The sequence below is a fragment of the Schistocerca nitens genome, chromosome 7 (assembly GCF_023898315.1).
Source record: "Schistocerca nitens isolate TAMUIC-IGC-003100 chromosome 7, iqSchNite1.1, whole genome shotgun sequence".
Classification (NCBI taxonomy): Eukaryota; Metazoa; Arthropoda; class Insecta; order Orthoptera; family Acrididae; genus Schistocerca; species Schistocerca nitens.
In genome coordinates this window covers 22,554,514-22,573,776 of record NC_064620.1, presented here as the reverse complement: position 1 = coordinate 22,573,776, position 19,263 = coordinate 22,554,514, and positions in this window count along the sequence as shown.

Below are 19,263 nucleotides of genomic sequence, written 5' to 3'. Positions count from 1 at the left end.
TCTAGAGCACGTTGGGTGGGACGGGATACATGCGGACGTGCATTGTCCTGTTGGAACAGTAAGTTCCCTTGCCGGTTTAGGAATGGTAGAACGATGGGTTCGATGACAGTTTGGATGTACCGTGCACTATTCAGTGTCCCCTCGACGATCACCAGTGGTGTACGGCCAGTGTAGGAGATGGCTCCCCACACCATGATGCCGGGTGTTGGCCCTGTGTGCCTCGGTCGTATGCAGTCCTGATTGTGGCGCTCACCTGCACGGCGCCAAACACGCATACGACCATCATTGGCACCAAGGCAGAAGCGACTCTCATCGCTGAAGACGACACGTCTCCATTCGTCCCTCCATTCACGCCTGTCGCGACACCACTGGAGGCGGGCTGCACGATGTTGGGGCGTGAGCGGAAGACGGCCTAACGGTGTGCGGGACCGTAGCCCAGCTTCATGGAGACAGTTGCGAATGGTCCTCGCCGATACCCCAGGAGCAACAGTGTCCCTAATTTGCTGGGAAGTGGCGGTGCGGTCCCCTACGGCACTGCGTAGGATCCTACGGTCTTGGCGTGCATCCGTGCGTCGCTGCGGTCCGGTCCCAGGTCGACGGGCACGTGCACCTTCCGCCGACCACTGGCGACAACATCGATGTACTGTGGAGACCTCACGCCCCACGTGTTGAGCAATTCGGCGGTACGTCCACCCGGCCTCCCGCATGCCCACTATACGCCCTCGCTCAAAGTCCGTCAACTGCACATACGGTTCACGTCCACGCTGTCGCGGCATGCTACCAGTGTTAAAGACTGCGATGGAGCTCCGTATGCCACGGCAAACTGGCTGACACTGACGGCGGCGGTGCACAAATGCTGCGCAGCTAGCGCCATTCGACGGCCAACACCGCGGTTCCTGGTGTGTCTGCTGTGCCGTGCGTGTGATCATTGCTTGTACAGCCCTCTCGCAGTGTCCGGAGCAAGTATGGTGGGTCTGACACACCGGTGTCAATGTGTTCTTTTTTCCATTTCCAGGAGTGTAGTACTGCTGTACCTTCCTCGGTGAGGCGGCTATATTGCCATGTCGTGGTGTGTGTGAGGCAGTTGGTCGGTTGGTCGGTAGCGACGGAGCAGCAAGGCAGTCTCCGCGGGTTGAGAGGTCAGGCCGAGTCCGCTGGCAGGTCGCACATACGGTCCGAGTTGTATGGCTCTAGGTGCGAGAGTTGCAAAGTTCGTCGCCCACCGAACCTGCATACTGGAGTTGAGTAATCAGTGAACCTGTTGTGAAATCTCAACTGCTGCGACGTCTCTCCATTGACAGCTCGTTGTTGCTCCCTGGGCTGTTCCCGCAACCAGCACTGTGTTGTTCTGTTTTGTAAACACTTGAGGTTACACACCTGGAGACGCGCTGTCAGGCTGCAGGCTGAGCGCGATGTCCCTGATGCCTCGCATATAAGTTGACGCAAAATCTGATAATTACAGACTCACGTAATTCTCCCTGCATTACATAGCCAGAATGCCGATGCGTTTCCACAGACATTTCATACATCGTCATCGAGAGTATTACTCCAACAAACAACAACTAATTAACTGCAAAGCGATTCTGCCGCTGTCAGTCTTTTTTATCGACCTAAAGCGCACGCAGATTGACTATAGTCACGTTAAATGGACTCATGGAAGGGGCAAGACCATTGCCACCTTACAAAACGAGCGGCTTTTTATTCGTTCGCCTGCTATCAACATACACATCGTACACTGCAACACTGCATGGTCTGAGAAAGATCCTAGGGATACGAAATGTCACTAGTTAAAAATTAATCATACCATGTCGAAGCACAATATATGTAGTTCACACATGGAGTTGGCTAAAATTTTGCAGTCGTCTTTCTGTATGATGTTTACCATTTGAAATGATTATAATTTATTAGTGAAATGCACCAGACGTATCATCAGCCTTGTGGCCGTAAACATTCCGGTTACCTGCCGTGGTCGTTGGAATAGCTTTCCGGCAGTGTGTTTTCCTCGCCGTCTTGATGGTGTCGGGCATAGCGTGTAGTTCGACAGCTTGAGGTTGTTCTCCATTGTCTTTGAGTGGCTGTTGTGCCTTGACTGTGCTTAGACGACAAAAATGGTTCAAATGGCTCTGAGCACTATGGGACTTAACATCTGAGGTCATCAGTCCCATAGAACTTAGAGCTACTTAAACCTAACTAACCTAAGGACAGCACACACATCCATGCCCGAGGCAGGATTTGAACCTGCGACCGTAGCGGTCGCGCGGTTCCGGACTGTAGCGCATAGAACCGCTCGGCCACACCGGCTGGCCCTTAGACGACAATTATTAAGACATAGTCCTGCTGTGATCGTCGTCCTCGCTGGTATTTTTGGTTCAAAAATGGTTCAAATGGCTCTGAGCACTATGTGACGTAACATCTATGGTCATCAGTCCCCTAGAACTTAGGACTACTTAAACCTAACTAACCTAAGGACAGCACACAACACCCAGTCATCACGAGGCAGACAAAATCCCTGACCCCGCCGGGAATCGAACCCGGGAACGCGGGCGTGGGAGGCGAGAACGCTACCGCACGACCACGAGCTGCGGACTTTGGTTCTCGTGTCATTGGTCGGGTGGAACGGAATTGATTAGGTTGTTGGTTGGTTCTTCGGCCGTCCCTAGACCGTGCTGCCACCCGATTATCTAGTGTTACTCTTGGCTGCCTGTCTCACCTCAACTGTTTTTAGAGTTTCCTCCCCCCAGGCCGACCCTTGGAACACTTCTCAGCACCACTGTTCTGCTGTCTGTGATTGTGATTTTCTTTTGTCATAGGTCTTTTGTCATGGCCTTCAGCCATGTATTAATTTTGTCTGTTCTATGTTCAGTATATGGGCTTCAGCCAAACCTTATCTGAAGTATTCTAAGATTAGGCTTTAGCCGTGTTTATTTAAAATTCTTTTTTGCTCTGTATTTAGGCGTTCAGCCGCGTTTGTTTTAACATTTGTAGCTCTCAGCTGTAATGTGTAAATTCCTGTCTGTAAGGTATCTCTTTAATTATCTTGAATTCTTAAAATGGCCTTCAGCCATAGTGTGTAAATGCTTATCTTAATGTTTGTCTTAAATTATTTTGAATAATTGTTTGGGCCTTCAGCCGTCAATATATTTCAAGTTATCTTAAGATGGTTTTCTGTTCTCCTGTTTAAATACATGTCTGTAAAGGTTTCCTTTTATTGTTGTTGTTGTTGTTGTGGTTTTCAGTTCTGAGAGTGTTTTGATGCAGCTCTCCATGCTACTCTATCCTGTGCAAGCTTCTTCATCTCCCAGTACCTACTGCAACCTACATTCTTCTGAATCTGCTTAGTGTATTCATCTCTTAGTCTCCCTCTACGATTTTTACCCTCCACGCTGCCCTCCAATGCTAAATTTGTGATCCCTTGATGCCTCAAAACATGTCCTACCAACCGATCCCTTCTTCTAGTCAAGTTGTGCCACAAACTTCTCTTCTCCCCAATCCTATTCAATACCTCCTCATTAGTTACGTGATCTAGCCACCTTATCTTCAGCATTCTTCTGTAGCACCACATTTCGAAAGCTTCTATTCTCTTCTTGTCCAAACGGGTTATCGTCCATGTTTCACTTCCATACATGGCTACACTCCATACAAATACTTTCAGAAACGACTTCCTGACACTTACATCTATACTCGATGTTAACAAATTTCTCTTTTTCAGAAACGATTTCCTTCCCATTGCCAGTCTACATTTTATATCCTCTCTACTTCGACCATCATCAGTTATTTTGCTCCCTAAATAGCAAAACTTCTTTACTACTTTAAGTGTCTCATTTCCTAATCTAATCGCCTCAGCATCATCCGATTTAATTTGACTACATTCCATTATCCTCGTTTTGCTTTTGTTGATTTTCATATTATATCCTCCTTTCAAGACACTGTCCATTCCGTTCAACTGCTCTTCCAAGTCCTTTGCTGTCTCTGACACAATTACAATGTCGTCGGCGAACCTCAAAATTTTTACTTCTTCTCCATGAATTTCAATACCTACTCCGAATTTTTCTTTTGTTTCCTTTACTGCTTGCTCAATATACAGATTGAATAACATCGGGGAGAGGCTACAACCCTGTCTCACTCCTTTCCCAACCACCACTTCCCTTTCATGCCCCTCGACTCTATTAACTGCCATCTGGTTTCTGTACAAATTGTAAATATCCTTTCGCTCCCTGTATTTTACCCCTGCCACCTTCAGAATTTGAAAGAGAGTATTCCAGTTAACGTTGTCAAAAGCTTTCTCTAAGTCTACAAATGCTAGAAATTCCTTTTACTATGTTTCAATATTATTGGGCTTTCAGCCGAGGAATTTATTTAAATTTTCCTTAATATGGCTTTTAGCCGAAATTGGTAAATACTTGCCTTTAAAGAATTTCATTTTCTGACATGTAATATTATTTCGGCCTTTAGCCGAGAAGATATTTTAATTTTACTTAAGTAAAGCCTTCAGCCGTTTCTCTAAATCCTTTTGTTTGAAAAGGAAATATTTAAACCTTACTGTTGTGAAGTTACTTGGGCACTCAGCCGTGAATTGATCCATGTTGCTTTAAACGTTTCGAGTAATAAAGTTCTCTGTTCTTGAGTAACAAACAGTAACTGATGTTGGCCCCTTTCTGCAACCTAATCCGCACTGTCCTGGATACCAGATTTCAATGGCACACATAAATGTTAAAGCACAACATACGCTGTTGCAAAAGTCATGGGATACCTTGTAATATCATGTCGGACCTCCTTTTTCCCGGGTTAGTGCAGCAGCTCGACGTGACAGAGACTTTCAAGTCATCGGAAGTCCCCTACAGAAAGACTGAGCCATGCTGCGTCTACTGAAGTCCATAATTGCGAAGGTGTTGCCGGTGCAGGATTTCGTGAGAGAACTGACCACCCGTTTACTTATCATAAATGTTCAAAAGTGTTCAAATGTGTGTCATATCTTATGGGACTTTAGTCCTAAGGTCATCAGTCCCTAAGTTTACACACTACTTAACCTAAATTATCCTAAGGACAAACACACACATCTGTGCCCGAGGGAGGACTCGAACCTCCGCGGGACCAGCCGCATAAATGTTCGATGGGATTCATGTAGGACGACCTGGATGGCCAAATCATTTAGTTGGATTGTCCAGAATGTTCTTCGAACCAGTCGTGAACAATGGTGGCCTGGTGACACTGTCCACTGACATGGGAACCTGAAGTTCTTGCATAGCTCCTAATGGTCTCCGAACTAAATAGTTTCCAATCAATGATCGGTTCGGTTGTACCAGACGACCCACTTGTGGGGCGGCGAGTAAGAAGAAAGGGAATATATGATTGCAGTACAAAATGTTGCTGTATAAAAGTTTGTTTGTTGTTTCAGCTTCTGGCTGTTAGAATACTGTTAAAGCTGTCTTTCGCCGTTCTCAACACTGGCTCTCTATTTACGTGTTAGCCCCCAGAAAGCGATTTAACAAAACGTGAAGCTTGTAAAAGAGTTCCTAGTGCCCACTTCATCTGAGAAATCTATTATAGCTGCAGCTTGTAGCTCTGAGGAATCAGGAGATTGTCCGGAATTTATAATCAAACACGATTTTCCAAAATAGTTGAGTATATTCTCAAATTCACTGGTAAAATTACAAGTATCCCTGCAACCTAACAGAGCAGTTCAGAGTCTAATGCGCTGATGCAACTATAAATGTCCGAATTAAATGTTGAAATGAATGCTCGCCATAATTTGATGAAAATATTTCATCAAACGCCACGCTAAATAATTGGTAGAATGTCTGTCCCGCGACGGCACGTGAAAATACGACAATATGCAAACTGAAGCTAGAAAATGAAAATCACTTGAAATGATTTCATGGTTACGCGCATCTCTAGTAACTTAATACGGCATCCGAGGCTGTTAGCAGCAGTGATACCGACGCGACGCGACTGCCGACACAGATGGCGTGTTATTCAGCGTCTGGAGAGAACTGGGGCCTTGCTTCCTCGCGCAGCGCTCTTATATACACTCCTGGAAATGGAAAAAAGAACACATTGACACCGGTGTGTCAGACCCACCATACTTGCTCCGGACACTGCGAGAGGGCTGTACAAGCAATGATCACACGCACGGCACAGCGGACACACCAGGAACCGCGGTGTTGGCCGTCGAATGGCGCTAGCTGCGCAGCATTTGTGCACCGCCGCCGTCAGTGTCAGCCAGTTTGCCGTGGCATACGGAGCTCCATCGCAGTCTTTAACACTGGTAGCATGCCGCGACAGCGTGGACGTGAACCGTATGTGCAGTTGACTGACTTTGAGCGAGGGCGTATAGTGGGCATGTGGGAGGCCGGGTGGACGTACCGCCGAATTGCTCAACACGTGGGGCGTGAGGTCTCCACAGTACATCGATGTTGTCGCCAGTGGTCGGCGGAAGGTGCACGTGCCCGTCGACCTGGGACCGGACCGCAGCGACGCACGGATGCACGCCAAGACCGTAGGATCCTACGCAGTGCCGTAGGGGACCGCACCGCCACTTCCCAGCAAATTAGGGACACTGTTGCTCCGGGGGTATCGGCGAGGACCATTCGCAACCGTCTCCATGAAGCTGGGCTACGGTCCCGCACACCGTTAGGCCGTCTTCCGCTCACGCCCCAACATCGTGCAGCCCGCCTCCAGTGGTGTCGCGACAGGCGTGAATGGAGGGACGAATGGAGACGTGTCGTCTTCAGCGATGAGAGTCGCTTCTGCCTCGGTGCCAATGATGGTCGTATGCGTGTTTGGCGCCGTGCAGGTGAGCGCCACAATCAGGACTGCATACGACCGAGGCACACAGGGCCAACACCCGGCATCATGGTGTGGGGAGCCATCTCCTACACTGGCCGTACACCACTGGTGATCATCGAGGGGACACTGAATAGTGCACGGTACATCCAAACCGTCATCGAACCCATCGTTCTACCATTCCTAGACCGGCAAGGGAACTTGCTGTTCCAACAGGACAATGCACGTCCGCATGTATCCCGTGCCACCCAACGTGCTCTAGATGGTGTAAGTCAACTACCCTGGCCAGCAAGATCTCCGGATCTGTCCCCCATTGAGCATGTTTGGGACTGGATGAAGCGTCGTCTCACGCGGTCTGCACGTCCGGCACGAACGCTGATCCAACTGAGGCGCCAGGTGGAAATGGCATGGCAAGCCGTTCCACAGGACTACATCCAGCATCTCTACGATCGTCTCCATGGGATAATAGCAGCCTGCATTGCTGCGAATGGTGGATATACACTGTACTAGTGCCGACATTGTGCATGCTCTGTTGCCTGTGTATATGTGCCTGTGGTTCTGTCAGTGTGATCATGTGATGTATCTGACCCCAGGAATGTGTCAATAAAGTTTCCCCTTCCTGGGACAATGAATTCACGGTGTTCTTATTTCAATTTCCAGGAGTGTATAAAGCCGTGGTGCGGACGGCTAAGGGAACGCCGGATAAAATCGGCTGTCCCGACTAGCCGCTGTGCTAGTAACGCACCACTTCAAGTCACATAATAAATCATAGCTTCTCTTGCTGATGGCTGAATAAGCTCTTAATTTAACTGTGCATTCAGCACGCTGGTAAGTATTGATAATAAAATTTTGACGTGGCTAAGTTAAGTATTGTGGGCGAGAGAATTAATTTAATTGCACTGCACGCAGCAGATGAGCTCTGAACTGTCCCTTTTGAGATCCGCTATTGCTAGAATTTTATAGGTATTCAAAAGAAACTTCACACATCTTCATAATCATAGCGGACCTCCAACTTATTTAAATCTAAACTTCCTAGCCTTAATTACTAACCTACTTAATCTATCTTGCTTCCTTCAGTATTGAGACGAAAACCACAAAATCGTGAATCTCCACTAAAATCTTAATTTGTGAAATCCAAAGTACAGTTTTTATTAAATCATTATGAAAGCTGAATCTAAATATAAATTTTGAAGTCTCTAGCTCTTTTCTGTTGCGCCAATTATTTTTGCAGAAAAACGTTTAAATTTCGGAAATGGCTTAAGTTATCGAACTGATATTTAACACACATTAATTTGGTATTACTTCTGACATGCCAGAAAAGTTTTAGGTCATTTGCTTGATTTTTAAAGTATTGCGCAACATTTATGACGTCAGAGCTAGTTACAGCAGACTGGCTGGCACACAATGGAAACTGATATGCATTTACTACAGCGTGAGTAGGCTGCTTCCCTACACACTCCATTCCATGTAAACACAGCTCACACAACTATGGAGCCACCAACAGCTTGCACAGTGCCCTCTTGACAACTTGGGTCCATTACATCGTGGTGTCTGCGCCACACTCCCACGCTACCTCAGCTTTTACTAGCTGGGATTGGGACTTATCTGACCAGGCCACGGTTTTACACCCAATCGATATAGTATGGTCAGGATCCCAGGAGAGGCGCTGCAGGCGATGTCGTGCTGATAGCAAAGGCTCTCGTGTCGGTCGTCTACAGGCAAAGCCCGTTAACGCCACATTCAGCCTCACCATCCTAAACGATACGTTCGTCCTCCACCTTGATTTCAGCGATTGTTCCTCGCAGTGGTAATTATCTGTTAGCACTGAAAACTCTGCGCAAACGCTTGTGCCTGAAATTTAGTATCCTCGGCAAATTCTTGACATACAACTTGAACTTTCACGGCTGGTATTGTCTTCACTTAAAACTTCCGGGCTGATAGGCCGTGGTCGAAGTATAAAACTGTCTCCTGACGTTTCGTCTCCGACTGCGGGAGACATCCTCGGAGGTAAAGCGACGAACTGGGGAAGAGAACTCGAGTTAGCGCTGAATATATAGGCAGTACAGAGGGCGCCACTGTCGATCACGTGGCGTCGGCTATGAGATTGTCTCTGGTAATGCCAACATCCTCGACTGAAAGTAATCGATCGTCACGCTTGCGGTGCAACGCTGACATCCAAATTTTATCCAGTTTAACACCTTCGTCTTTCCTGTTAAAATTATTACGATGTTTATCAATCTCGATAGCCTCTCTATACAAGCGTGCATAATAATGCGAGATTTTTGATATGACGCTCGTCTCGCTGAATTTTATTTCATGATCACCTTCCTGGTAAACATGTTCCGTTACGGCCGATTTATCCGTGTGACCCAGGCGACAATTCCTCTTATGTTCAACAAGACGGGTTTTCACACTTCTCTTTGTGGTACCGATGTAAACCTGTGCACAGCTACAAGGAATTTTATATATCGCCGGTGTAGCCAAAGGGTGCCGTGCATCTTTTGCCGACCTTAAAAATTCTTATATTTTCCTAGTAGGTCTGAAAATAGTTTCCACCCCATACTTGCCTAAAACTTTCCCAATGCGATCTGTGACCTTGCTAATGAACGGAAGAAAAACTTTGCCCATGGACTATTGTTGTTCGTCGTTACTCCTGATTCTCTGCCTAGAGCGAAGTGCTCGATCTATATCCTTGCTAGAATAGCCATTCTTCACGTAAGTTGATCGTAGATGTTCAATCTCATCTTTTAAACAAACAGGTTCACAAAGTTTGTGCGCCCTGTCTACCAAAGTTTTCATTACACCTCTTTTTTGTCTAGGGTGGTGGTTTGAATCTTTGTGTAGATAACGATCAGTATGTCTGGGCTTCCTATGCACCTTATGGCCCAACGTTCCGTCCGGTCGTTTAATCACAGACACATCCAGGAAGTTCAATTGCCCATTCCTTTCTGTCTCCATAGTGAATTGGATTTTCGGATTAATGCTGTTTAAATGTGTCAGGAGGGCATCCAACTCCTCTGCTCCCTGTGTCCATACTACCAACGTGTCATCGACATAGCGATACCATCTGGCTGGTCTCTTACTGGCAGTCTGCAACGCCAGCTGTTCAAAAGTCTCCATAAATAAGTTAGCCACAGCAGGACTGAGAGGACTGCCCATAGCCTCTGTACTGCCTATATAATCAGCGCTTCCTCGAGTTCTCCTCGCAGTTCGCCGCTTTACCTCCGAGGATGTCTCCCGCAGTCGGAGACGAAACGTCAGGAGACAGTTTTATACTTCGGCCACGGCCTATCAGCCCGGAAGTTTTAAGTGAAGAAATTCTTGACAGTTTGGATCTCGGAATACAGAATTCCCTAACGATATACGAAATGGAATGTCCCATACGTCTAGCTCCAACTGTCATTACACGCTAAAAGCCTGTTACTTCCCGTTGTGCGGCTATAACCACGTCGGAATGCTTTTCTCATGTATCACATGAGTACAGGTGACAGCCCCGCCGCTGCACTGTCCCTTTATACCTTATGTATGCGACACTTCCGCCATCTGGATACTGGCGTATCGCTATCCCATAACCTTGGAAACCTCAGCGTATAGTGAGTCAAGGTTGTTCTGCTGTTGATTGTAAACATTGTACAAAGGCGGCTTCCGATAAATAAAGATAGACACAAAAGGTGGAAGGTTAAAGGTAATCCAGATGACGCGAATCCTTTGCTGAAACCGACGAGATATTGCTTCATGTGTGAAGTACATATTTTGTGCTTCGACATGGTATGATTAATTTTTAACCAGTGACATTTCGTATCCCTAGGATCTTTCTAAGACCATTCAGTGTTGCAGTGTACGATGTGTATGTTGATAGCACACGAACGAATAAAAAGCCGCTCGTTTCGTAAGGTGGCAATGGTCTTGCCCCTTCCATGAGTCCATTTAACGTGACTATAGTCAATTTGCGTGCGCTTTAGGTCGATAAAAAAGAATGACAGCGGCAGAATCGCTTTGCAGTCAATTAGTTGTTGTTTGTTGGAGTAATACTCTCGATGACGATGTATGAAATGTCTGTGGAAACGCATCGGCATTCTGGCTATGTAATGCAGGGAGAATTACGTGATTCTGTAATTATCAGATTTTGCGTCAACTTATATGCGAGGCATCAGGGACATCGCGCTCGGCCTGCAGCCTGACAGCGCGTCTCCAGGTGTGTGACCTCAAGTGTTTACAAAACAGAACGATGGCTTGCGCTGGGCGTGCCTTCGCCTACGTTCCATTAATTTTACGCTTTCCAGTAATTGAAGTGGGGCAGGCCAGGGCTCCTTTAGGAATTAAAAATTCCGGAAAAATTGTTGTTGCTCGCAGCTGTGGATCTTCCCAGGTAGCTTGGGTAGAGTTTGCTCGTGAAATTTGGTAGACAGGGAAGAAATGTGGAAAATCAATTACCAGCTCGTGCGTTGGTCGGCACTGGGAAACTGGGTATTTTGAGCGCTTCTAGAGATGTGATTCGCTCGGTAAGGTTTTGGTGGGGAAAACAGAGGCTAAGAGCAATCTTTCTCGACACCCTGTCGAGGTCTTCCGTCTTGATCTTTTGTTCTGAGAGGACGTAAGCCGTGTCAACTCTTTGCTGATGGGAAGATTGTCGCAATCTGATAAGGTTGCGGACAGCAGTCTGTTGCCAAAGTATTGCAGGAGTGTAATTTCCGAGGCGCCGCACCCGGATTCCATGGCCGCGCCATCGCTTACTGGAGACCGCAGCCACAGCAGCAGTATTACGGTGAGATAGCTCCCGCTTCGGCCTGCGTTTGGAGTAGCGTTAAATAGCTGGGTCACATGCAATTGCTGTTTCCACTACGGTTTCACGATATTTTGGGGTGTAGTGATTCTTCTTATTTCTCGTTTTGTGTACATGTCAGTCAGTCAGCCAATTTATAAGAGATCGCGTTTTGTACCGATTTTGACACAGTTCACTGCCAATCCCAGCTAGAAGGGTAATTTGTAAATGATTCATTTGTGTTTTTATTCAGCATTGGTCTGAAGTTGATAAGAAATTTATTGATTCAGTAGAGCTTTTACGTTTAGTAATTTCATCCTGAATTCACCCTTTGCTTTATTTTACTTCTGTGTAATTGCCTGATATCATTGAACCCCCTAAGTGTTCGTTATGGTTCATGTTTGGAATTAAAAATAGGTGTGATTTGTCGTCAACACTACCACCGCAGATTAATTAGGGGTGACAGGGCGACATTTAAATCTAGAGTTATCCATTCTTGCATACATTTTCACTCCCGATTTCTCTGTAAGTTGTTTGACAGTGGTGAACACACGCAAAATCCAGACAAGCAACAGGTGGGGTGTTACACTTTACTACCTAACAGCTGGCGAGATGTGATAGTAGTGGTTCTACAAAGAAACTAGAATTTTTAATTTAACGCATGATACGCAGCTTTTTATGGATATTTAGTGCCGTAGTGAGTGTGTCTCTTGGAGGCGAAGCTGTATAATATACACTACCTTTCAAAAGATAATGTGTTCATATCGTAGTAAGTTAAACTATTTTTCATAATTGCTTCCTTTATCTGTATGAAACATTTCATTTTTGTGTTGTGAGATGTACCTGCGGTAGTAAGTACAGATTTCACATTTTTACTTACAGACTTACGTTTCGAAACTCCTATTTATTGACTTTCACAGGGAAACTAATGGAAAAATTATTAAACATGAGGAACACAGTACATAAATTTTTACATTGTGTACTTTGCTAGTGTCTAGCTTTATAAAGTGAATAATCAATTACCTGTTACTCATTACTACTCCTATGTCAGTGTAGAAAGTATCACCGTTCCACTCCCGAAAATCAACTACTGCGAAAATGTTTTTCCGACTTTTATGCTTTAGCTTTTCTGATTCTCAGTGGAGAAAAATGTCTTCTTGATTTACCCAATGTAATAGAAACTCATTAGGTCCAGAATGACTCATTAAAAAAGAAAAAATGTATTCAAATCTTAGAGGCTACGAACCTAACTCCAACGATGAAATCCTAGCAGTAAAAACTGAAATGGCTTCAGGACATATTAAATAAAAGAAGTCATACTTCCTGATCGACACCCATTATATCCATAACATCAAGAAAACTATAATAAAAAGCTCACATTCACAATTCATATTTCTTCTTCAGTCTACATCAGTATACTCTGCCGCATAGAGTCATACAAGAATAACATTCCAGTACGATAAGGAAATGTAACACCTATAGCCGTCTTTATGAGGTCTTTTATTGTATGGCTACCAGTTTCGGTGCATCATCTGCAGGCCTTAGGTGATGCTGAGCCGTTTAACACCACCCCCGAACACGATGCATCAGTGGGCAACATCTATAACTGGTTTCCAGACTGCCACCATGTTAACTCTCCTACCAGCAACTATCAACTGACTGATACCATTTAGTCACGTACCAAACAACAGGCTAGAAGTTCTGATTTGGTGTCAATTATCAGATCGACAGCTTGCTAAAGTCAACAGACGAGTGCATTTTACGCTACGACGCTCCCTATGTAGTAGTGCGTCACGGTCTGAAAAAAAAGACAGATGACGTATGACATCCGCCTCAGAATTTTCCACGCTATAGGCTATCTGTTTAATTGGTATGTGGAGTTACATCTCGTGACAATATTGGGAGCTACGAAAAATATAGGGTCTCTGTTTTATTGGCATTCGAAGTGACATCTGGTGGCGTGGCGGGAACTACCAGCCAGTCAGTTACAGAAGAAGCGGCCTCTTGCGGGAAAAGCAGTAAAACGAACAGCCACCAAACTTCCAAAGATCAGAGAAGCTAGACTAGAATATTTATTGAATCATAAATTGTTCACAGTTAGTATAGAATTCAATTGCAGTAATAATGAGAGGTTTTGTTGCAACTGAATCTAAGACTTTTTCAATTTGGTCTGGTTACTAACAGTTGAGGCATAATGTTTCCTCCTTCTCTCTCTACAAACTGAGATATTCCAATAAAACAGTTCGCTTGATGTGAAATAGCTTGTTTCATGACCAGTTTCGACAGTAACTAGCTCTCTTACTCAGATTTTCACTTCTCCCAGAAATATAATTACACATAATTAATAGTCTCGTCGCCATAACGTGCATATGCTGCAATCATAATAATACAGCTCCACATTGGTTTTTAACAGTATCACCCGGTATGATGAGACAATGAAACAGAAAATTCTTCAAGATGTTCAGCGTTTCTTTACTGCCATATAAATATGGTGCATTCGCAGTTTTCCCCTGCCCCGCCCCTCGCCCTCACCCTTGTCCTCGTAAGACAACTTGGAGAGGTAGTCGAATTAGTGTGAAGCCAGCCTACAGAAATCTGCACCCGAGCCTGATCACTGCACGCATGCAGAATTCAGGATCATTCCTGCCACAGTAGGAGATCCATGTTTGCTATTGCCCATGTAGTAAAATAGCTCTCCGCTTCGCTCCTTCCATTGTCCACAGTCCATGGATTCATTAACCTTCTTATTTTGAAATTCCAACCTCCAAATGATACATAAAGAACGGCTGATGTGCAAGAGAGTCGTTAGTGCTGTCTTACAGTAGAAGCACAGACGGAAGATTAAGTATAGAGACAAACACACCGATAATAAGTAATCAATGATGGTGAACAGGAAGATATCCTACACCGTTAAGTACTAATCCGCTGTGGAATGGCTGATATTTAAACAAATATTCTTTTTCGGTTGTATGTTTCACTGATTTCTTTTCAAATCACTATCTCTTGTCAGAATATGAGAAAATATGTTTCACACATCCTTTGTAATGCATTCTCTCCTGAAATGTATGGTATTTCGCTTTGCTCGTTGGTACCCCCGTGTTTTTCGCGTTTCGATGGCTGTATGTTTCACTACTATGTAACATTGTATTCTTATTATTATTATTTATTTCCTTTCTCAGACGTTATGTGTGGTTAAAAATGGAAAGTGTCAAGGACCTTGATCGAGCGTGACTTCCTTTTAACTGTACGGTATACGTTACATTGCATTTAGGAACTTTCGTGTAATTGAACATGTATCAATAATTACAGATTTCTGTAGTTGTATATATACTTTTGGATGTAGCTGTATTGCGTTGATGCACTAGTGGATATTGTGTGGTATGACTCCTGTAGTTGATAGTATGATTGGTATAATGTCAACTTTATCCTGATGCCACATGTCCTTGACTTCCTCAGCCAGTTAGATGTATTTTTAAATTTTTTCTTCTGTTTTCTTTTGTATATTTGTTGTGTTCGGTATGCACATTTCGATTAGTTGTGTTGATTTCCTCTTTTTATTGGTGAGTATGATGTTAGGTTTGTTATGTGGTGTTGTTTTATCTGTTATAATGGTTCTGTTCCAGTATATTTTGTATTCATCTTTCTCCAGTACATTTTGTGGTGCATACTTATATGTGGGAACGTGTTGTTTTATTAGTTTTTGTTGTATGGCAAGTTGTTGGTGTTTTATTTTTGCTATATTGTTATGTCTTCTGGTGTATTCTGTATTTGCTAGTATTGTACATCCGCTTGTGATCTGATGTACTGTTTCTATCTGTTGTTTGCAAAGTCTGCATTTATCTGTTGTGGTATTGGGATATTTAATAATATGCTTGCTGTAATATCTGGTGTTTATTGTTTGATCCTGTATTGCAATCATGAATCCTTCCGTCTCACTGTATACATTGCCTTTTCTTAGCCATGTGTTGGATGCGTCTTGATTTATGTGTGGCTGTGTTAGATGATCCAGGTGCTTGCCATGAAGTGTTTTCTTTTTCCAATTTACTTTCTTCATATCTGTTGATTTTATATGATCTAAAGGGTTGTAGAAGTGGTTATGAAATTGCAATGGTGTGACCGATGTACTTATATGAGTGATTGCTTTGTGTATTTTGCTAGTTTCTGCTCGTTCTATAAAGAATTCTTATATTATCTACCTGTCCATAATATAGGTTTTTATGTCGATAAATCCCCTTCCTCCTTCCTTTCTGCTTAATGTGAATCTTACTGTTGCTGAATGTATGTGATGTATTCTATATTTGTGGCATTGTGATCATGTAAGTGAATTGAGTGCTTCTAGGTCTGTGTTACTCCATTTCACTACTCCAAATGAGTAAGTTAATAGAGTTATAGCATAAATATTTATAGCTTTTTTTGTCTATTGCTGTCAATTCTGTTTTCAGTATTTTTGTTAGTCTTTGACTATATTTTTCTTTTAGTTTTTCTTTAATATTTGTATTATCTATTCCTATTTTTTGTCTGTAACTTAGATATTTATAGGCATCTGTTTTTTTTTCCATCGCTTCTATGCAGTGGCTTTAGTTATCCAATATGTAATCTTCTTGTTTAATGTATTTTCCCTTGACTATGCTATTTTTCTTACATTTGACTGTTCCAAAAGCCATATTTACATCATTGCTGAATACTTCTGTTATCTTTAGTAATTGGATGAGTTGTTGATTTGTTGCTGCCAGTAGTTTCAGATCATCTATGTATAGCAAATGTGTGATTTTATGTTGGTATGTTCCAGTAATATTATATCCATAATTTGTATTATTTAGCATGTTGGATAGTTGGTTCAGTGGAAGGCAGAACCAGATAGGACTTAATGAGTCTCCTTGATATATTCCACACTTAATCTGTATTGGCTGTGATGTGATATTATTTGAATTTGTTTGGATATTAAGTGTGGTTTTCCAATATTTCGTTACTATGTTTAGGAACTGTATCAATTTAGGATCTACTTTGTATATTTCCAATATTTGTAGTAAACATTAGAGGAGTACACTATCAAAAGCTTTTTGGTAATCAATGTATGTGTAGTGTAGTGACCTTTGTTTAGTTTTAGCTTGATATGTCACCTCTGCATCTATTGTCAGTTGGTCTTTACATCCTCCTGCTCCTTTTTGTTCTTCATTTATAATTTAGTTCTGTGTTGTATGTGTCATTAATTTCTGTGTAATGACTGAAGTTAATATTTTGTATATTGCTGGTAGGGATGTTATGGGGCGATATTTTGCTGGGTTTGCTGTGTCTGCTTGATCTTCAGGTTTCAGATAAGTTATTCCTTGTGTAAGTGTATCAGGGACTGTCTATGGGTCTGCAATGTAACTGTTAAATAATTTAGTTAGATGTGAACCTGTTGAGGTGAACTTCTTTAGCCACAAATTTGCTATTTTATCTTTTCCAGGGGCTTTATAACTGTGCATAGAATTAATTGCTGGGGTGACTTCATATTGCAAAATTATCACTTCAGGCATTTGTGGTATCATCTTGTACATGTCTGTTTCTGCTTGTATCCACCATGCTTGTCTGCTATGTTGTACCGGGTTTGACCATATGTTGCTCCAGAAGTGTTCCATGTCTGTTGTGTTTGGTGGATTGTCTATTTTAATGTGTGTGTTATCTATTGTCTGGTAAAATTCCTTTTGGTTTGTGTTGAATGTTTGGTTTTGTTTCTTATTATTTTCACTTTCTTTGTATCTTCTAACTCGTTTGGCCAATGCATGTAATTTCTGTTTCTTTTCATCTAATTGCTCTATCGCTTCTTCTTGTGAGATTTTACCTAAGCTTTTGCGTTTTTTGTCTGATATTTCATTTCTTATAAATTGTGTTAGCTGTCCGATGTCTTTTCTCAGTTTTTCTATTCTGATTGCCATGCTGGTTTTGTGGGTTCCTTCTGTGTGTTGGTTGGTTCTGATTTCTGCCTAGTGTGTATCTTTAGTGTAGTGAGTGCTCCTATATAAACCAGTAAAACTCTTCCATAGTTGTATTTTCATTTATTTTGTTGTGTATGATTGTGTTGACAGTTGTTAGTTGTTTCGACTTGTGGGTTGTTTGGTGGTCGATGCAAGAATAGTCTAATGTCTGTATTTGTGTCTTTGTATTCTATATATGACAGCTGAAATTTTTCTTCTATGTCTAACATATGTGTCACTTCGTGTTCTATTTGTGCTGGTTCAGGTGGCTGTCTTAAGATTTCGCTTTCCTCTGACTATTTAATTGATGCGTGTTGTTCTTCGTTTGTTTGCTCTGGGATGTTTGAGTCCATTACTGTATTTTCTTCTTCTTCTGATTGCACATTATTTTGTTTCACTATGTGTTGTACTTGTTGTTTGATGTTTTCTAATTATGACTGGGGTATCCTGTTATTTTTGATTATTACATGTGCAAGGTGATGGGGCTAGCAGTGTATTTAACACTAAATTCTTCTAGGATCTTCATACGGAAATGATGCTCTATGCCCCCCTTTTCTAACTCCGACTTTTGCGTTGCACATGGATTAAAAAGAAACGAGAACTGATTGTAATCGACCCTGCAAGTAATGAAGAAAATAGTTTGGCACCTGCAGTAACTTAATTTGATAGAAATTAATTTGATAAAGGCAAGTTTCATTGACATATTGAGAAATGCAAGGGTTACATTACCGATCTGCAGAATGAAAGTTCTGTCCAAAATAACAGTTTGATTTATTATGGCTTAACATCAACCATAGACCTTGCCGTTGGTGGGGAGGCTTGTGTGCCTCAGCGACACAGATAGCCGTACCGTAGGTGCAACCACAACGGAGGGGTATCTGTTGAGAGGCCAGACAAACGTATCTTTCCTGAATAGGGTCAGCAGCCTTTTGTGTAGTTGCAGGGGCAACAGTCTGGATGATTGACTGATCTGGCCTTGTAACATTAACCAAAACGGCCTTGCTGTGCTCGTACTGCGAATGGCTGAAAGCAAGGGGTACTATGGCCGTAATATTTCCCGAGGGCATGCAGCTTTACTGTATATATAAATGATGATGGCGTCCTCTTGGGTGAAATATTCCAGAGGTAAACTAGTCCCACATTCGGATCTCTGGGCGGGGACTACTCAGGAGGACGTCGATATCAGGAGAAAGAAAACTGGCGTTCGACGGACCGGAGTGTGGAATGTCAGATCCATTAATCGGGCAGGTGGATTACAAAATTTAAAAAGGGAAATGGATAGGTTATAGTTAGATATAGTGAGAGTTAGCGTAGTTTGGTGGCAGGAGGAACAAGACTTTTGGTAGGTGAATACACGGTTATAAATACAAAATCAAATAGTGGTAATGCAGGAGTAGGTTTAATAACGAATAAAAAAATAGGAGTTCGGGTAAGCTACTACAAATAACATAGTGAACGCATAATTATGCCCAAGATAGATACGAAGCACACACCTACAACAGTAGTACAAGTTTATATGCCAACTAGCTCTGCAGATGACGAAGAAATTAATGAAATGTATGATGAGATAAAAGAATTTATTCAGGTAGTGATTGGAATTCGAGAGTAGGAATAGGGAGAGAAGGAAATATAGTAGGAGCATATGGATTGGGGCGAAGAAATGAAAGAGGAAGCCTACTGGTAGAATTTTGCGCAGAGCATAACTTAACCATAGCTAACACTTGGTTCAAGAATCATGAAAGAAGGTTGTATACATGGCAG